This window comes from Myotis lucifugus, unplaced genomic scaffold, assembly GCF_000147115.1.
Source record: "Myotis lucifugus unplaced genomic scaffold, Myoluc2.0 scaffold_244, whole genome shotgun sequence".
Lineage (NCBI taxonomy): Eukaryota > Metazoa > Chordata > Mammalia > Chiroptera > Vespertilionidae > Myotis > Myotis lucifugus.
Window position 1 is genome coordinate 704,719 of NW_005871292.1, and position 14,371 is coordinate 719,089.

Genomic DNA, 14,371 nt, shown 5'->3' on the forward strand with positions numbered 1-14,371 from the left:
AAAACTTGTAACGAGTTCTAATAATGAAGAAAATTAGGGATAAAAAAAAAAACAACTCCCAAATTCCATGTACCTCTGCCAAAGGCAGACCCAAAAAGGAGGCCTAACCAGAAAGTTGCAAAGAAGTCTAGAAAAAAACAGAAATGCTGAGGGGGACTCTTAAGGATTTCAAACTTTAAAAATCTGCAGATATTTCCTTACAGAATGAGTAGGCCTCATCCTAAGAGGTAACTAATGAAAGCAAAAACTAACTAAACAGAAAAGGACTGCAGGGGGGAAGCAAAAAGAGTAGGCTTAAAAAATACAGTAAGTCCTTACTTAACATTATCAATAGGTTCTGCAACTTTAAGCAAAACAATGTATAACAAAACCAATTTTACCACAGGCTACTTGATATAAACAAGAGTTCAGTTCCCATGGCATCTCATCAACTTTATAGCCAAAGGACACTTTAGGGAAGAACATTATTCCAGGACCTGCTGCACTTGGGAGTGGAGCATCCTCAGATTTACCAACTTCTAAAAGTGAATACATCATCCTAAAAGGCAAGTACTATGAAAAATTATGGGAAACAGAGAGATGGAAACAGAAGTCTGCCTCACAAGGTTAGTTCATTGAGCCAGAGAAGGTACACAAATCCCGTGCTTTAAAAACTAGAAAGGCAGGTGAACTTTGAACCACAGAATAATACTATGCCTCCTTTTTCCTGGTACTAGTCTAGGAAAATCTATCTGATACAAACATGAGTACACAAAAGAATCTATCTGTGTCCATAAAAGGATACTATAAAAAACAGTAAAAATAAACAGCATAATTTTCCAACAGTTTAATAAACTCATCTGAAAATATTGCCACAAAGTAGATAAAAAATGAAACACAACGTAACAAAATGGTTTAAAAAAAGACATTAAAACTTTAAGAAACAAGCAAAGCTATACAAAGAACACACACACAAAAAAAACTGCATAAAGAAAAAAGAGTGAAAGGAAAGAAAACAGAATAAGAATGAACATCTTATTTCTATTGTTTGTTTGTTTAAAGACTACAGTATCACAGTTTGTAAATGTTTTTTCCCCTCTCAATTAACATGATCTTTCCTGGTTGTTGTAACTGAGATACAGCACTGGCCTCAGCCTTAAACTTTTTGTTTCTACTCACATCCCCAGAGATCCAGACAGCCTGAGTAATCTATATAACAATACTGTATAGGAAATCATAATCTCTATCTGACCACAAAAACCATGATGAAGGCATTTCTATTAAATTCTAAATAAAGACAGGATGCCCACTGCCTCAATTATTTAATATAAACAACTGCTCAGTATCTTAAGCAGGGAATAAAACTAATTTATAGAAATCAACAAGCTTCCCATAATGACTCCATTCATAATAGCAATATAAAAGATAAAATACCCAGAAACAAATTTAGTAAGAAGTGTCTAAATCTAAAACCTATATTAAGAAAATTTTTAAACACTCCAGAAACTGTACATATCATGCACATGGATGGGAGTATTTAACATCATAAAGATCTAATGTCCCTTTTCCCTAAGTTAAAAGTTTAATGCAATACCAATTAAAATAAGGTGTTTTGTCCCCCTAGAATAAGCTGATTCAAACATTTACATAGAAAAACAAACAAGCAAAAATACCTAGGAAACTCTACAAAGAATTATAAATTATAAAACCTCAAAAATAGAGTTAAATAGTGGTACACAAATATAGACTGGAAGATGGAGGAGAATATAAAGTCCAGAAATAGACTAAATACATATGAGAATTTAGTATATGATCAAAATGGAATCTTAAAACAGTGAATTTAAGACCTTGAAATAAATGGTGTTGGAAGAAATGGGTAGTCAATTGGAAAAAGATAAATCTGGTATTAAGATAAACACTTAATACCATATACCAAGGTAAACTCTAAATAAATTAATAAAATTAAAAAATATATATAAATATGAAAACAAAACCCTATAAAAATTTTAGCCTTGTAGGTATTTGAAAGTATAGGTGAAATCTGGAGTGAGAAAGGCATGTTATGACCATAAATAAAAAAAATAATAAATCTAACTACATAAAAATAAAAATTTAGCCGAAACCGGTTTGGCTCAGTGGATAGAGCGTCGGCCTGTGGACTGAAAGGTCCCAGGTTCGATTCCGGTCAAGGGCATGTACCTGGGTTGTGGGCACATCCCCAGTAGGAGATGTGCAGGAGGCAGCTGATCGATGTTTCTCTCTCATCGATGTTTCTAACTCTCTATCTCTTTCCCTTCCTCTCTGTAAATGACCATAAATAAAAAAAATAATAAATGTAACTACATAAAAATAAAAATTTATTTCTGGATTCTGCATTAAGAAATGACCACTATGAATAGTATCCAAACACAAATTTAAAACTGGAAAAAAATTTTGCAACTAACTTCACATACAGCTAAACTTTCTAATGTAATGTAACAGGTAGAATAAAAAGCTACCCCCCAAAGAAAAAAGGAGAATGGGATAGAAAGAGTTCCCAAATAAACACATGTAAGCCTTAAACATATGGAAGATACTCAAACTCACTGATGAGGTATGTAAATTAAACCTACACTGAGATACCAATTTTCACTTATGCCTTTGGCAAAAAAACAACAACCAATAAAATAAAATTAGCTATTCAACACTATACTCTGATGGTAAGGTTCTGAGAGAAGAGGTACTCTTGTACTTTGCTAATGGGCATTATTAAGTACTTAGCTACATGGGCAACTCCACTTGTATCAATCTACTTTAGAGATACTCCTGCATTAAGTACAAAATGACATAGATTTAAAAAATTCATTATTACAGTTAGTAGCAGCAAAAGATTAGAAACAACCCAAATGGCCAACAAAATAATGTCCAATAACTAAATGAACTATGCTATATGCACATAATAACATCTTATTTATTCAGATGTTACAAAGAAAAAAAGATAACAATTAAGAAAAGGCATCTCCAGGCCATATTAAGTGAAGGAAGTGAGAAAGTGATGTATATAGTATGCTAATTTTAATGTAAGAAGGAGGGTGGGGAATAGGAGGGAAGAATAAATATACACTAGCAGCCCAACAAACAAAAAATTCACTTGATAAACAAGAAAATATATGTAATTGAAATGAAGAATGTGATAGGGGAGGGGAATAGAATGAGACAAGATATCTCTGAAATATATTTTTTGTTACATCAGAAATGCATTACTTTTCTAAATAATCAAATTCATTTTTTAAAAAGCAGTCCTTGAACTTGAGAACAAATTGAAGAAACAAACCCAACTGTTAACTTGGTAACATAATTCCTCAAAGAAAGGATTTATCTCAAATGACTTAAGAACAGAGAATTCTGACCATACATCATTGGTCAGACAAAATCAATAAAGACAAAAAGCAATACAAAGAAATTTCTCATATGATATAGTATTTATGGTTACTATTAATATCAGCATTGTTATTTTGAAACCATTTTCTTTATAATACAAGACAAAGCTAAGAAAATAAGTATTTATGTTAACTTGTTTCAGAATTTTTATTATAAAATACAGATAGGAGATAATTAGTAAGCAAAGAGCTGTACTATTTATATTGAATTAGAAATAATATGAACTCATGGTTTTTAAAAATAGATTTCCTAGCTCTGTTACTGAAATGGCCTTAAAACAATGTCACCACTGCAGCAATAAAAACATGCAGTACCCAGATCTTGATCTCTAACACTATCCTATATAATAAAGAGCTAAATATGCAAATGGTTGTCACACCCTCACGCCGTCATGTTGTAACAGCTCAGACGCTCAACACTGAGCCTCACGCTGTCATGTTGTAACAGCTCAGACACTCAACACTGAGGAGAGAGGAATGGGGACCAGCCAGGCTGCAGCCTGGGACAGGGACAAGCCGCCTGCCCTGTGGTCCTGGGCACCAGTGGCTGCGCCTGCGGCCCGGGAGAAGGGACAAGCCGCACGCCCCGCAGTCCCAGGCAATCAGGCAGGCAGAGGTGGTTAGGAGTGATCAGGCTGAGGGGTTAGGGGTGATCAGGCAGGTGAGAAGTTAAGAGCCAGGGGTCCCGATTGCGAGAGGCAGTTGGACATCCCCCGAGGGGTCCTGGATTGGATAGGGTGCAGGCCGGGCTGAGGGACCGCCCCCAACCGTGCATGAATTTTATGCACCAGGACTCTAGTTCTCCAATAAAAGGAACTGGAGCTCTTTGAAGACATGGCCATTTCCATGTCTGGAAGGGAAAGTATAAGATAGGCCCTAGGTAAGAAAGCTTTCAAAATTAAATGGTGGCATGTCAAAATGAAACAGGAGTCAGCTTAAAAGAATGTCCCTGAATTAAAACTTTGATGAGTGTTGCAAAGAAAACTAGCTACAGTTATTTTTTTTAATATATTTTATTGATTTTTTACAGAGAGGAAGGGAGAGGGATAGAGAGTTAGAAACATCGATGAGAGAGAAACATTGATCAGCTGCCTCCTGCACACTCCCTACTGGGGATGTGCCCGCAACCAAGGTACATGCCCTTGACCAGAAGAGAACCTGGGAACCTTGAGTCCGCAGGCTGACGCTCTATCCACTGAGCCAAACCGGTTAGGGCCTAGCTACGGATATTAAGAGGATCATCCAGTACACCAAAAAGGTTGCAGGTTCAATTCCTAATAAAGGCACATACCTAAGTCATGGGTTCAATCCCTGGTCGAGGCACATACAGGAGGCAACCAGCGATGTTTCTCATATCAACGTCTTTCTCTCTCTCTCTCTCTCTCTCTCTCTCTCCCCAAATCAATTTAAAAAATGTCCTCAAGTGACTTTTAAAAATAAAAAATAAGATGACGCTTAAAAAAGTAAAAGGCAGGAAATTTTAGGAACAATTTAAGGTAGCAATAAAATAACTGTAAAAGGAATGAAAAAATAGAAAATTATCACATTGCTTAAGATTCCAAAATGGTGGCTGAGTAAGTAAAAGCTACACTGACATTCTCCCAGGACCGAACTGAAAATACAACCAACATACAGAAAAACCACCCTGAAATATCAAGGATGCAACCCTGCTGGAGAGAACCCGATAACCAAGGACAAAAAGTAGATACCGACAAGAGACTGGTAGGAAAGGTGGAGGCATGAAAGGGCTAACCTGGCTCCCTGAGACAGCAACTGAAGTTCCAGAGGGATATCTCAGCTGTAGAGGGGTTCCCATTGAGAACTCTGGGGTTTAACCCCGAATCTGGGTTCCCCAGACCAGAGCACCAGAACTGAGAAAGGTGCCCACATAACATCTGCTGTGAAAAGCAGCAGGGTTGCTGACTGCCAGGGAGGCTGCAAATGGAGGCACTCTCTAAAGGGGCTAACACACAAAATTTTGTGTGCAGCCACTCATCTTAGGCTCTGGCATAGGGAGGGCAGAATGGACTGGAGTGTGTGAGCAAAAGCCAGGATGGGGGCTCTGGGGTTGGAGCTCAGAGGGCAGACACCCGTTTCCTGTGCTGAGTCATTCTCTCATGCTGTGAAGGACATCTTTCACCTGCAGACCTTTGCTATCTTGGTGATTTGCTTGGGGGGAAGGTAGTTGCCTCACCCAGATAAAACATCCCTTGCCCCACCTTGTGGTCGACACCCAAGGTTAGTCAAGTCTCACTGTCAATGGCACTACAGGCAGAGGCGGGTCTATGGAGGCTTTGAGTCCTTGACTAATCTAATCCCAGGCCTGGGGCTAGGAAAAGCAGACACGGTGCACATCTTGATCCTTTCCAAAGGCATCCAGCCTCTGCAGAGGGAGCCACAAGCTGGGGATTGCTCCCAACAGGGTACTCAGGGCTAGTCACAAACAGCATCTGACACTGTCCTGCACTTGAGATTGGGATTCGTAGCAGATTTACCTAATCCACAGACACAAATCAAAACAGACAGCTAAAATGAGGAGACAATAAAAAAAAAAAGCCCCAAAAGAAAGAACAAGAATTCTCCAGAAGAGCTAAACAAAAAGGAGTAAAAGGACAGAACGGGACTGATAGCTGTGTCCCTAACTCCTCTTCCAAGAAAAAGCCATAGAATGTATCAGTTACTCAGCCTGCCCTTATCTCAGACAATGGGAATGCAAGGGAAACTAGCCCAAGGCCAAAAGTATGCTAGCCACCTCCTGTCTTTGTGTAACCAGACCCTAGCTGCACCCTACCCTTGCATCATTAGCCCCCCCGGCCCTCACTCAACCAACCGGAATTGGCCAAATCAGTGGTCCGAGTGAGCTCTCACCCCCCGACCCCAAGCCCTGTAAAATCTTTGTTCTTTCGAGACTCCGGCCTCTCTCACATCCTACCACTGCGCCGGTAAAGGAGGCAGAGGGACCAAGCTCAGCTTGAATAAAGGCTCTATGCTTTTGCATCGGACTTGGCGCTCCCTGGTGGTGTCCTTTGGGGGGGTCTTGAAATCTGGGCATAACAGGAGATAATATATAAGACCACACCTAATAGTTTCTAGGAATGCAGCACTGAGATCATCTAGAGAAGAAACCAGTCTAGCCTACTGGAGGATGAGCCATGCTGTAGAGAACACCCCAGCGTATGGCACCAGCTCCAGACTTATGGTGGACTGCTTCCAGGCATCCATGTCCCATCTGACTGCAAATCCATCAATGAGCCAGGCCTTGGACACTGCCCGCGACCCTGCAGCCACTCCAGCTAAAATCCTGCTGCCCCACCCGCAGACCTGCATACCCTAGGACCTCCACCTCCGAGGGTGCACAGCTCCCGCAGCAGTAAGTGCAACTTCCTCCCTCTCCAGCTGCAGACCTCCAGACGTCACAGTCACACTTTTCCAGCGCTCAGGCCTCCAGAGCCCACCACTCCACAGGCAGCTTTGGTCGCCGCCATGAGCCCCCGCTGGGCATGCTCTTATACAAACGACGATGCATTGCCCTGGCAGTAAAAATTCTGAATTCCCTCTTCCTGGATACCTGCCCACAGACACCCCGGTTGCACGGCTTCGTCGCCAGGGCCCCTCTGAGTGCATGAGTGCGCCACCCTGGCAAACGGATCGCGGGTGCCTCTGTAAGCCCCCACTGGGCACGCACAAATTCAACCAAGGGCTCAAGGCCCAGGGAAATAGAATTTTGGACTTCCCCCACTTCCGGCTGCCTGCCCATAGACACCTCAGTCACATGGCTTCAGTGCCAGGGCCCCTCTGAGTAGACCGCCCTGGCAAATGGCTCCAGGGTACCTTTGTAAGCCGCCACTGAGCGCACAGGAATACAACCAAGGGCGCAAGACCCTGGCAGCAAAAACTGAATCTTCCCACTCCACAGTTGTGGACCTCTGGACACCATAGTCACACCTTTCCAGAGCGCAGGCCTCCTGAGCCCCACCACCCCGACAGACGGCTCCTGGGTGCCTCTGTGAGCCCCACGGGGCACATGCGATTTCAACCAAGGGCGCAAGGCAGCAAAAATTGGGACATCCCCCTCCCCGGCTGCTGAACTCTGGACACCACAGTTGTGCCTTTCCAGCACACAGGCCTACTGAGCCCGCTGCCCCTATAGGTGGCTCGTGGGTGCCTCCTTGAACCCTGGCTGGAGGCACTCATATCCAAACAAGGGTGTACGGCCCCAGCTGTAATAATTTGAACCTCCCCCTTCCCAGCTGCCTATCCACAGACATCGTGGTTGCGTAGTTTCAGCACACAGGCCCCCTGAGGCCACCACCTCAGCAGGCGACTCCCGGGTCCCTCTGTGAGCTGCCACTAGGCACACTCGTATCCAACCAAGGGCTCAAGGCCTTGGCAGCAGAAACTCGGACTTCCCCCTACTCAGCTGCCAACCTCCGGTCACTGCAGTTGCACCGATCCAGGGTGCAAGCCCCCTGAGCCCGCTGACCCGGCAGGTGGCCCGTGGGTGTTTCTCTAAGCCGCCTCAAGGCACAACCCCGGCTGCTGGCATCCAGTAACCGTGGCAGCACCGCTCCAGCACGAGGGCCCCCTGAACCCACTCCTCCAGCAGACGGCTCCTGGGCACCTCTGTAAGCAGCCATTGGGCGTGCGTATCCAACCAAGGGTGCACATCCCCCAAAGCAGAAACTGGGACTTCTCCCTCCACGGGACCGGTGGCAAACCACAATCACTCTGATCCAGCATGTGGGCCCCACGAGCACACACCCCTTACAGATGGCTCCTGGAACCCTCTGTGTGCTGCCACTGGGCGTGTGCCTCTCCAACCAAGGGCGCACAGCTCACTCAGTAGGATCCACGACATCCCCCTCCTGGCTACCTACCTCTGGACAGCTTGGTGAGTTACTGAGGACTTGTCACATTGTTTTGGCCACAGACCTCGAGATTCCCACATCCCCAGATGCTGGATCCTGAACCCTCTCGTGATTCAGAGAGGGAAATCACTCAGAGTCCCACTGCCTCAACCACAGGCTACAAGACACCCGCCCCCCCACTGTAACGGGCTCCGAGCCCCTCGTAGTGAGTTGCAGAGTGACGCTAATCCAGCAAGAGTTATACCACACCGGCCAAAGTCGCAGTACCTGAGCCTCAGGCCCTGAGACTCCTTCCTCCCAGGAAGTGGACTCTAGGAACCCACAGTGAGCCCATACCATTGAGACCTCAGACAACCTTTTCCACAAGAGCCGGAACCACAATCACATCCAAAACAGCTTGCACAACAAAGCCCATGACAAGACTTCATCCATGAATAAGAAACTAACATTCAAGATCCAACTGCATCAAGAGAACCCAAATAGTTCAAGTAGGGAGCTCCGCTAGATCACCAAGCCCAGGAGACCTGAGAGATCACACAAGTAGCACCACCCCCAAAAGAACCTGGGTAGCAAAGCAGTTGGAGCTAGGACACAGAAACAATTTAAACATTCCAGCAAAACATCGGGAGAGAGAAAAAACAAACCCCAAATGAAAGAAAAAGAGAAATCACAGGAAAGGGAATTAAATGAAATGAAGGAAAGTAAAATGTCAGAGAAAGAAGCCAGAGTAATGGTTATGAGGATGCTCAAATGCCTGGATGACAAACACAACACAATGAGAATTATAAGGAGCTGAATGAGAATGTCACCAACATGAAAAGGAACCAAGAGGAAATGAAGAATGACATACCTGCAATAAAGAACATAATGGAAGGCTTAAACAGTAGACTAGAAGAGGCCGAAGACTGCACCAGCGAATTAGAAGACAAGGTAGGAAAAAACACACAAACACAGCAGCAACGGGAAAGAAAACTTAAAAAGCAAGAGGAGAGCCTAAGGGAGCTTTGGGACAACACAAAACAAAACAACATCCGCATAATAGGGGTACCAGAAGGAGAGGAAGCAGAGCAAGGAATAGAAAACCTGTTTGAAGAAATAATGACAGATAACTTCCCTGATATTGGCAAGAAAAAACCACACAAGTCCAGGAAGCACAGTGTCCCAAACAAGATGAACCCAAAAAGACCAACACTAAGACACATAATTAAATTGACAAACATCAACGACAAAGTAAGAATCTTAAAGGCAGCCAGAGAGAGACAGAAAGTTACCTACAAGGGTTCTCCCATTAGAATATCAACTGATTTCTCAACAGAAACATACCAGGCCAGAAGGGAATGGAATGAAATATACAAAATGATGCAAATCAAGGGACTGAATCCAAAAATACTATACCCAGCAAGGCTATCATTCAAAATTGAAGGTGGAATCAGGAGCTTCACAGACAAAAAAGGGCAAAGAGAGTTTATTACCACGAAGCCAGCAATGCAAGAAATGCTAAAGGCACTGCTGTAAAAAGAAGACACAGAAAGGCAAGAAGAAACACAAACATTAAGAATAAAAATGACAAACAAGAATTTATCTATAATAACATTAAATGTACATAGAGTAAATCCAATCAAAAGACACAGGGTTGCAGAATGAGTAAGAAAACATGAACCACATATTTGCTGTCTGCAAGAGACCCACCTCAGAACAAAGGATTTACACACACCGATAGTGAAGGAATGGAAAGTAATTTTTCAGGCAAAAGGAAATGAGAAAAAAGCTGGGATTGCAATACTTATATCTGACAAAATAGACCTCAAAGTGAAGGCCATAACAAGAGATAAGGAAGGCCACTGTATAATAGTAAAGGGAGCAATTCAACAAGAGGATATAACTCTGTTAAACATATATGCACCCAATGCAGGAGCATTCAAATTAATACAACAACTTCTGGAAGATATCAAGGGAGAGATCGATAGCAATACAATCACAGCAGGGGACTTTAACACCCCACTGACACCACTGGATAAATCCTCTAAACAAAAAATCAGCAAAGAAACAACAATCCTAAATGACTCACTAGATCAGATGGACTTACTGACATCTTCAGAATATTTCACCCCAAAGCTACAGAATATACATTCTTCTCAAGTGCACATGGGACATTTTCAAAGATAGACCACATATTAGGACACAGGCATAGTCTCTTCAAATTCAAGAAGACGGAAATCATAACAAGTATCTTCTCAGATCACAATTGGCATAAAACTAGAAACCAACTACAATAAAAAAAATCAAACACTTGGAGGCTAAATAGCATGCTATTAAACAATAATTGGGTTACCAAAGAGATCAAAGAAGAAATAAAAAGCATCCTGGAAACAAATGACAATGAAAACACAACAATCCAAAACCTATGGGACACAATGACAGCAGTCCTGAGAGGGAAGTTCACAGCTCTACAGGCCTACCTCAAAAAAATAAGAAAAAATGGTAATAAAATTATCTAACCTTGCAACTTAATTAGAAAGAGAGCAACAAGAACAGCCCAGAGTGAGCAGAAGGAAGGAGATAATAAAGATCAGAGCAGAAATAAACGACATAGAGACAAAAAAAAATACAAAAGATCAACGAAACCAAGAGCTGGTTCTTTGAAAGGATAAACAAGATTGATGAACCTCTAGCCAGGCCCACCAAGAAACAAAGAGAGAGGACCCAAAATAAACAATAAGAAATGAAAGAGGTGAAGTAACAACGGACCCCACAGATATACAAAGGATTGTAAGAAAATACTACGAACAATGCTACTCCAACAAACTGGACAACCTCGAAGAAATGGACACATTCCTAGAAAAATACAAGCTTCCAAAACTCAATCAGGAAGAATCCAAAAACCTGAATAAGCTGATAACTACTGATGAAATTGAAATAGTAATCAAAAAGCTTCCAGCAAACAAAAGCCCTGGACCAGATGGCTTCACGGGGGAGTTTTACCGAACATTCAAAGAAGATCTAAAACCAATCCTTTTCAGACTATTTCAAAAAATTCAAGAGGAAGGCACACTTCCAAGCTCTTTCTATGAAGCCAGCATTACCCTAATACCAAAACCAGATAAAGACACCACAAAGAAAGAGAATTACAGGCTAATATCCCTGATAAACGTAGATGCCAAAATCCTCAACAAAATTCTGGCAAACCGGATCCAGCATTACATTAGAAAGATCATACACCATGACCAAGTGGGATTTATTCCAGGGATGCAAGGCTGGTACAATATCCGCAAATCAATAAACGTGATACATCACATAAACAAAATTGAGAAACAAAAATCGCATAATCATATCAATTGATGCAGAAAAGGCAGAAAATTTCCCTAACCTGGTGAAGGAAAAAGTCACACCAGTTATGGAAGCACAGAGAGTTCCAAGTAAGAAGAACCCAAACAGACCCATGTCCAGACACTTCATAATTAAAATGCCAAAAATTAAAGACAAAGACAGAACCTTAAAGGCAGCAAAAGAGAAGCAATTTGTTACCTACAAAGGAGCTCCCATAAGGCTGTCAGCTGATTTCTCACCAGAAATTCTACAGGCCAGAAGGGAAGGGCATTAAGTATTCAAGGATCTAAAACCAAGATTACTATATCCAGCAAGACTATCATTAAAATTGATGGTGGAATAAAGAGCTTCCCAGACAAGAAAAGACTAAGTAAAGGAGTTTATGACCAACAAACCAGCACTACAATAAATCCTAAAGGGACTTCTGTAATGAGAACAAATAGAGAAACATAGGCATATAGAATTTAAATGGCAATAAATTAGTACCTATCAATAATAAACTATATCTAAATGGATGAAATGCTCCAATCAAAAGATAGGGTAGCTGAATGAAGATAAAAACATGACCTAATTATATGCTGTGTAGAAGAGACCCACCTCAGAACTTAAGACTCACAAAGGATGAGAGTGAAGGAATGGAAAAAGTTTTTCCAAATAAATGGAAACGAGAAAAGAAAAAAAAAAGCTGGGGTAGCAATACTCATCTCTGATAAAAATAGACTTCAAAATGAATGCAATCACAAGAGACAACAAAGGTCACTACATAATACGAAAGAGTTTGATACAACAAGAGGATATAACCCTGGTAAACATATATGCACCCAATATAAGAGCACCTAAATATATAAAAAAAACTTCTAGTGGACTTTAAGAGAAAGATCGACAGTAATACATTCATAGTAAGAAACGTAACACCCCACTGACTTCACTTCATATATGTTCCGGACAAAAAATTAAAAGGGAAACAGAGAATCTAAATTACACATTGGATCAGATGTGTTTAATTGACATTTATAGAACACCCCAAAGCTGCAGTATATACATTCTTCTCAAGTGCACATGGGTCATTCTCGAAGATAGACCACATGTTAGGACACAAAAGTGTCTACAACAAGCATGTCAAACTCAAAGGCTAACTCAGGCCAAATAAACAAGGTTAGGTTTATGTGGGCCCCCAAAAAACAAAACCTTCATTTTTCATAGGACCTAGGTTTTTTTTGATAGAGACATCCGGAATACAAGGGGTTGAAATAAATGAGTAATCGTTAACATAAAATACCTAGTAGCCCGGGGCACAAAAATTTGTGCCCGGGGGGGGGGGGGGGGTCCCCTCAGTATAAACATTATCGGCACACACTGACCACATGGTGGCGGTGGTGGTCTGTCAGAATGTGTTATATTATGCAGATGAAAATCTATTTAAACAGATTTGATGTAGATATTTTCAAAGATGGAAGAATTGTCCCTGTCAACTATTTTAGTTGATTCATATCTTCACTAATTGTCATCATTGCAAAGTTTTCAGTCCCAAATGAATTGCTGGATATAATAGGTCATGCGCTGTCCTTGTACTTTGTAGCCTTTGTTACCTTAAGGACTCTAGTTTTCCATTTATATGTTTAAGTACCAACCTTACCGGCTTAAAAATGTAAGCTTTTAACACTGCTCTCTCTGTTCCGTATCCTTCCGATGAAAAGTGGAATTGGGTTGCGGCACAGGAGAGAAATTCAAAAGGGGAATATTGAAGTAATGACTGCAGTAGGAGAAGAGGGAACCTACTTCCCTGGCCACAGGCGCTGAGGCCCTGGATCACAGGGCTGGCAGCTTCTCCAGGTGGCTGCAGCCTGAGACCTCGGGCGGGTGGCTTGTCCGTCTCCTGGGCTGCAGCCAGCTGCAGGCGCTGGTGCCTGGAGCAAAAGTGGGTGGCTTCTTCTGGGGGTTTCTTCTCCTTCTGTGCTTCCAGGGAGGGCAGTCAGTTATGTGTATATGTGTGTGCATGCAAACATAGGCGTGTACACGTGTGTATGTGGAAATCTGCTGGGCAAGTCAAAACCATAGAAGAGTTGCCCCCTATCTCTTAAATCTTCCAGAGATATCCCCCACTTTTTTTATTCTATCACTACTGGAGAGTCAGTATTTGCAGCCAGCCAGCCAGTGACTCAGTGTCTATTTCTGACTTCTTCTTTCCCTGTCTGTCTTCCAACCCCTAATCATATTTACACCTGGATGCATCATTTTTACTCCCAATATGCTGTATAGAGAAGGAGTCAGGATGCTGTCTTCCCATGAATAGTACTCAGTAACAAACCAATTGCATTTTAGTTGGGCAATGCCCCTACCCACCCTTCAAATCCCTTCCACCATGCATTTCTGTTTCCCTTTCTGTTTGTTGGATTGTTCTGCTGCTCCTTCTCCTCACCCCACCACCCTTGGATAATAATGTAAAATTCTTTTACCATGTCAAGAAATTATTAAAAATACAGGTATTTTGGGGAAAAAAAAGCACAGGTACTTCTCCGAACACTGGCCGGGGGGGGGGGCAGGGAAGAGGCGGCTGCTGGTTGGCCTCTTTTTTCTCTGCCCCGTTCTTTTTCCTCAAACAGCGAACACCTGTCGGGTGGGGGGGGGGGGCGCGCCAAAAAAAAAAACTTCTTTCCATTAGCCCCCCTCTTTTCTAGCAGCCGCCCGCCTTCCTCCTATCACCGAAAAAGGGGGCGGGTAAAAGGCCGCCCCCCTCTTCCCAAAAAAACAAGCCGGTGGGGGGGGGGGGGGGGGGGG

General features: G+C 42.4%; 1 protein-coding gene across 12 annotated transcripts in view; it reads right to left on the reverse strand.

The window, feature by feature from the left end:
- ZNF146 (zinc finger protein 146) overlaps positions 1-14,371 on the reverse strand; it is a 42,223-nt gene that overhangs the window by 20,114 nt on the left and 7,738 nt on the right. The window lies entirely within an intron of this gene.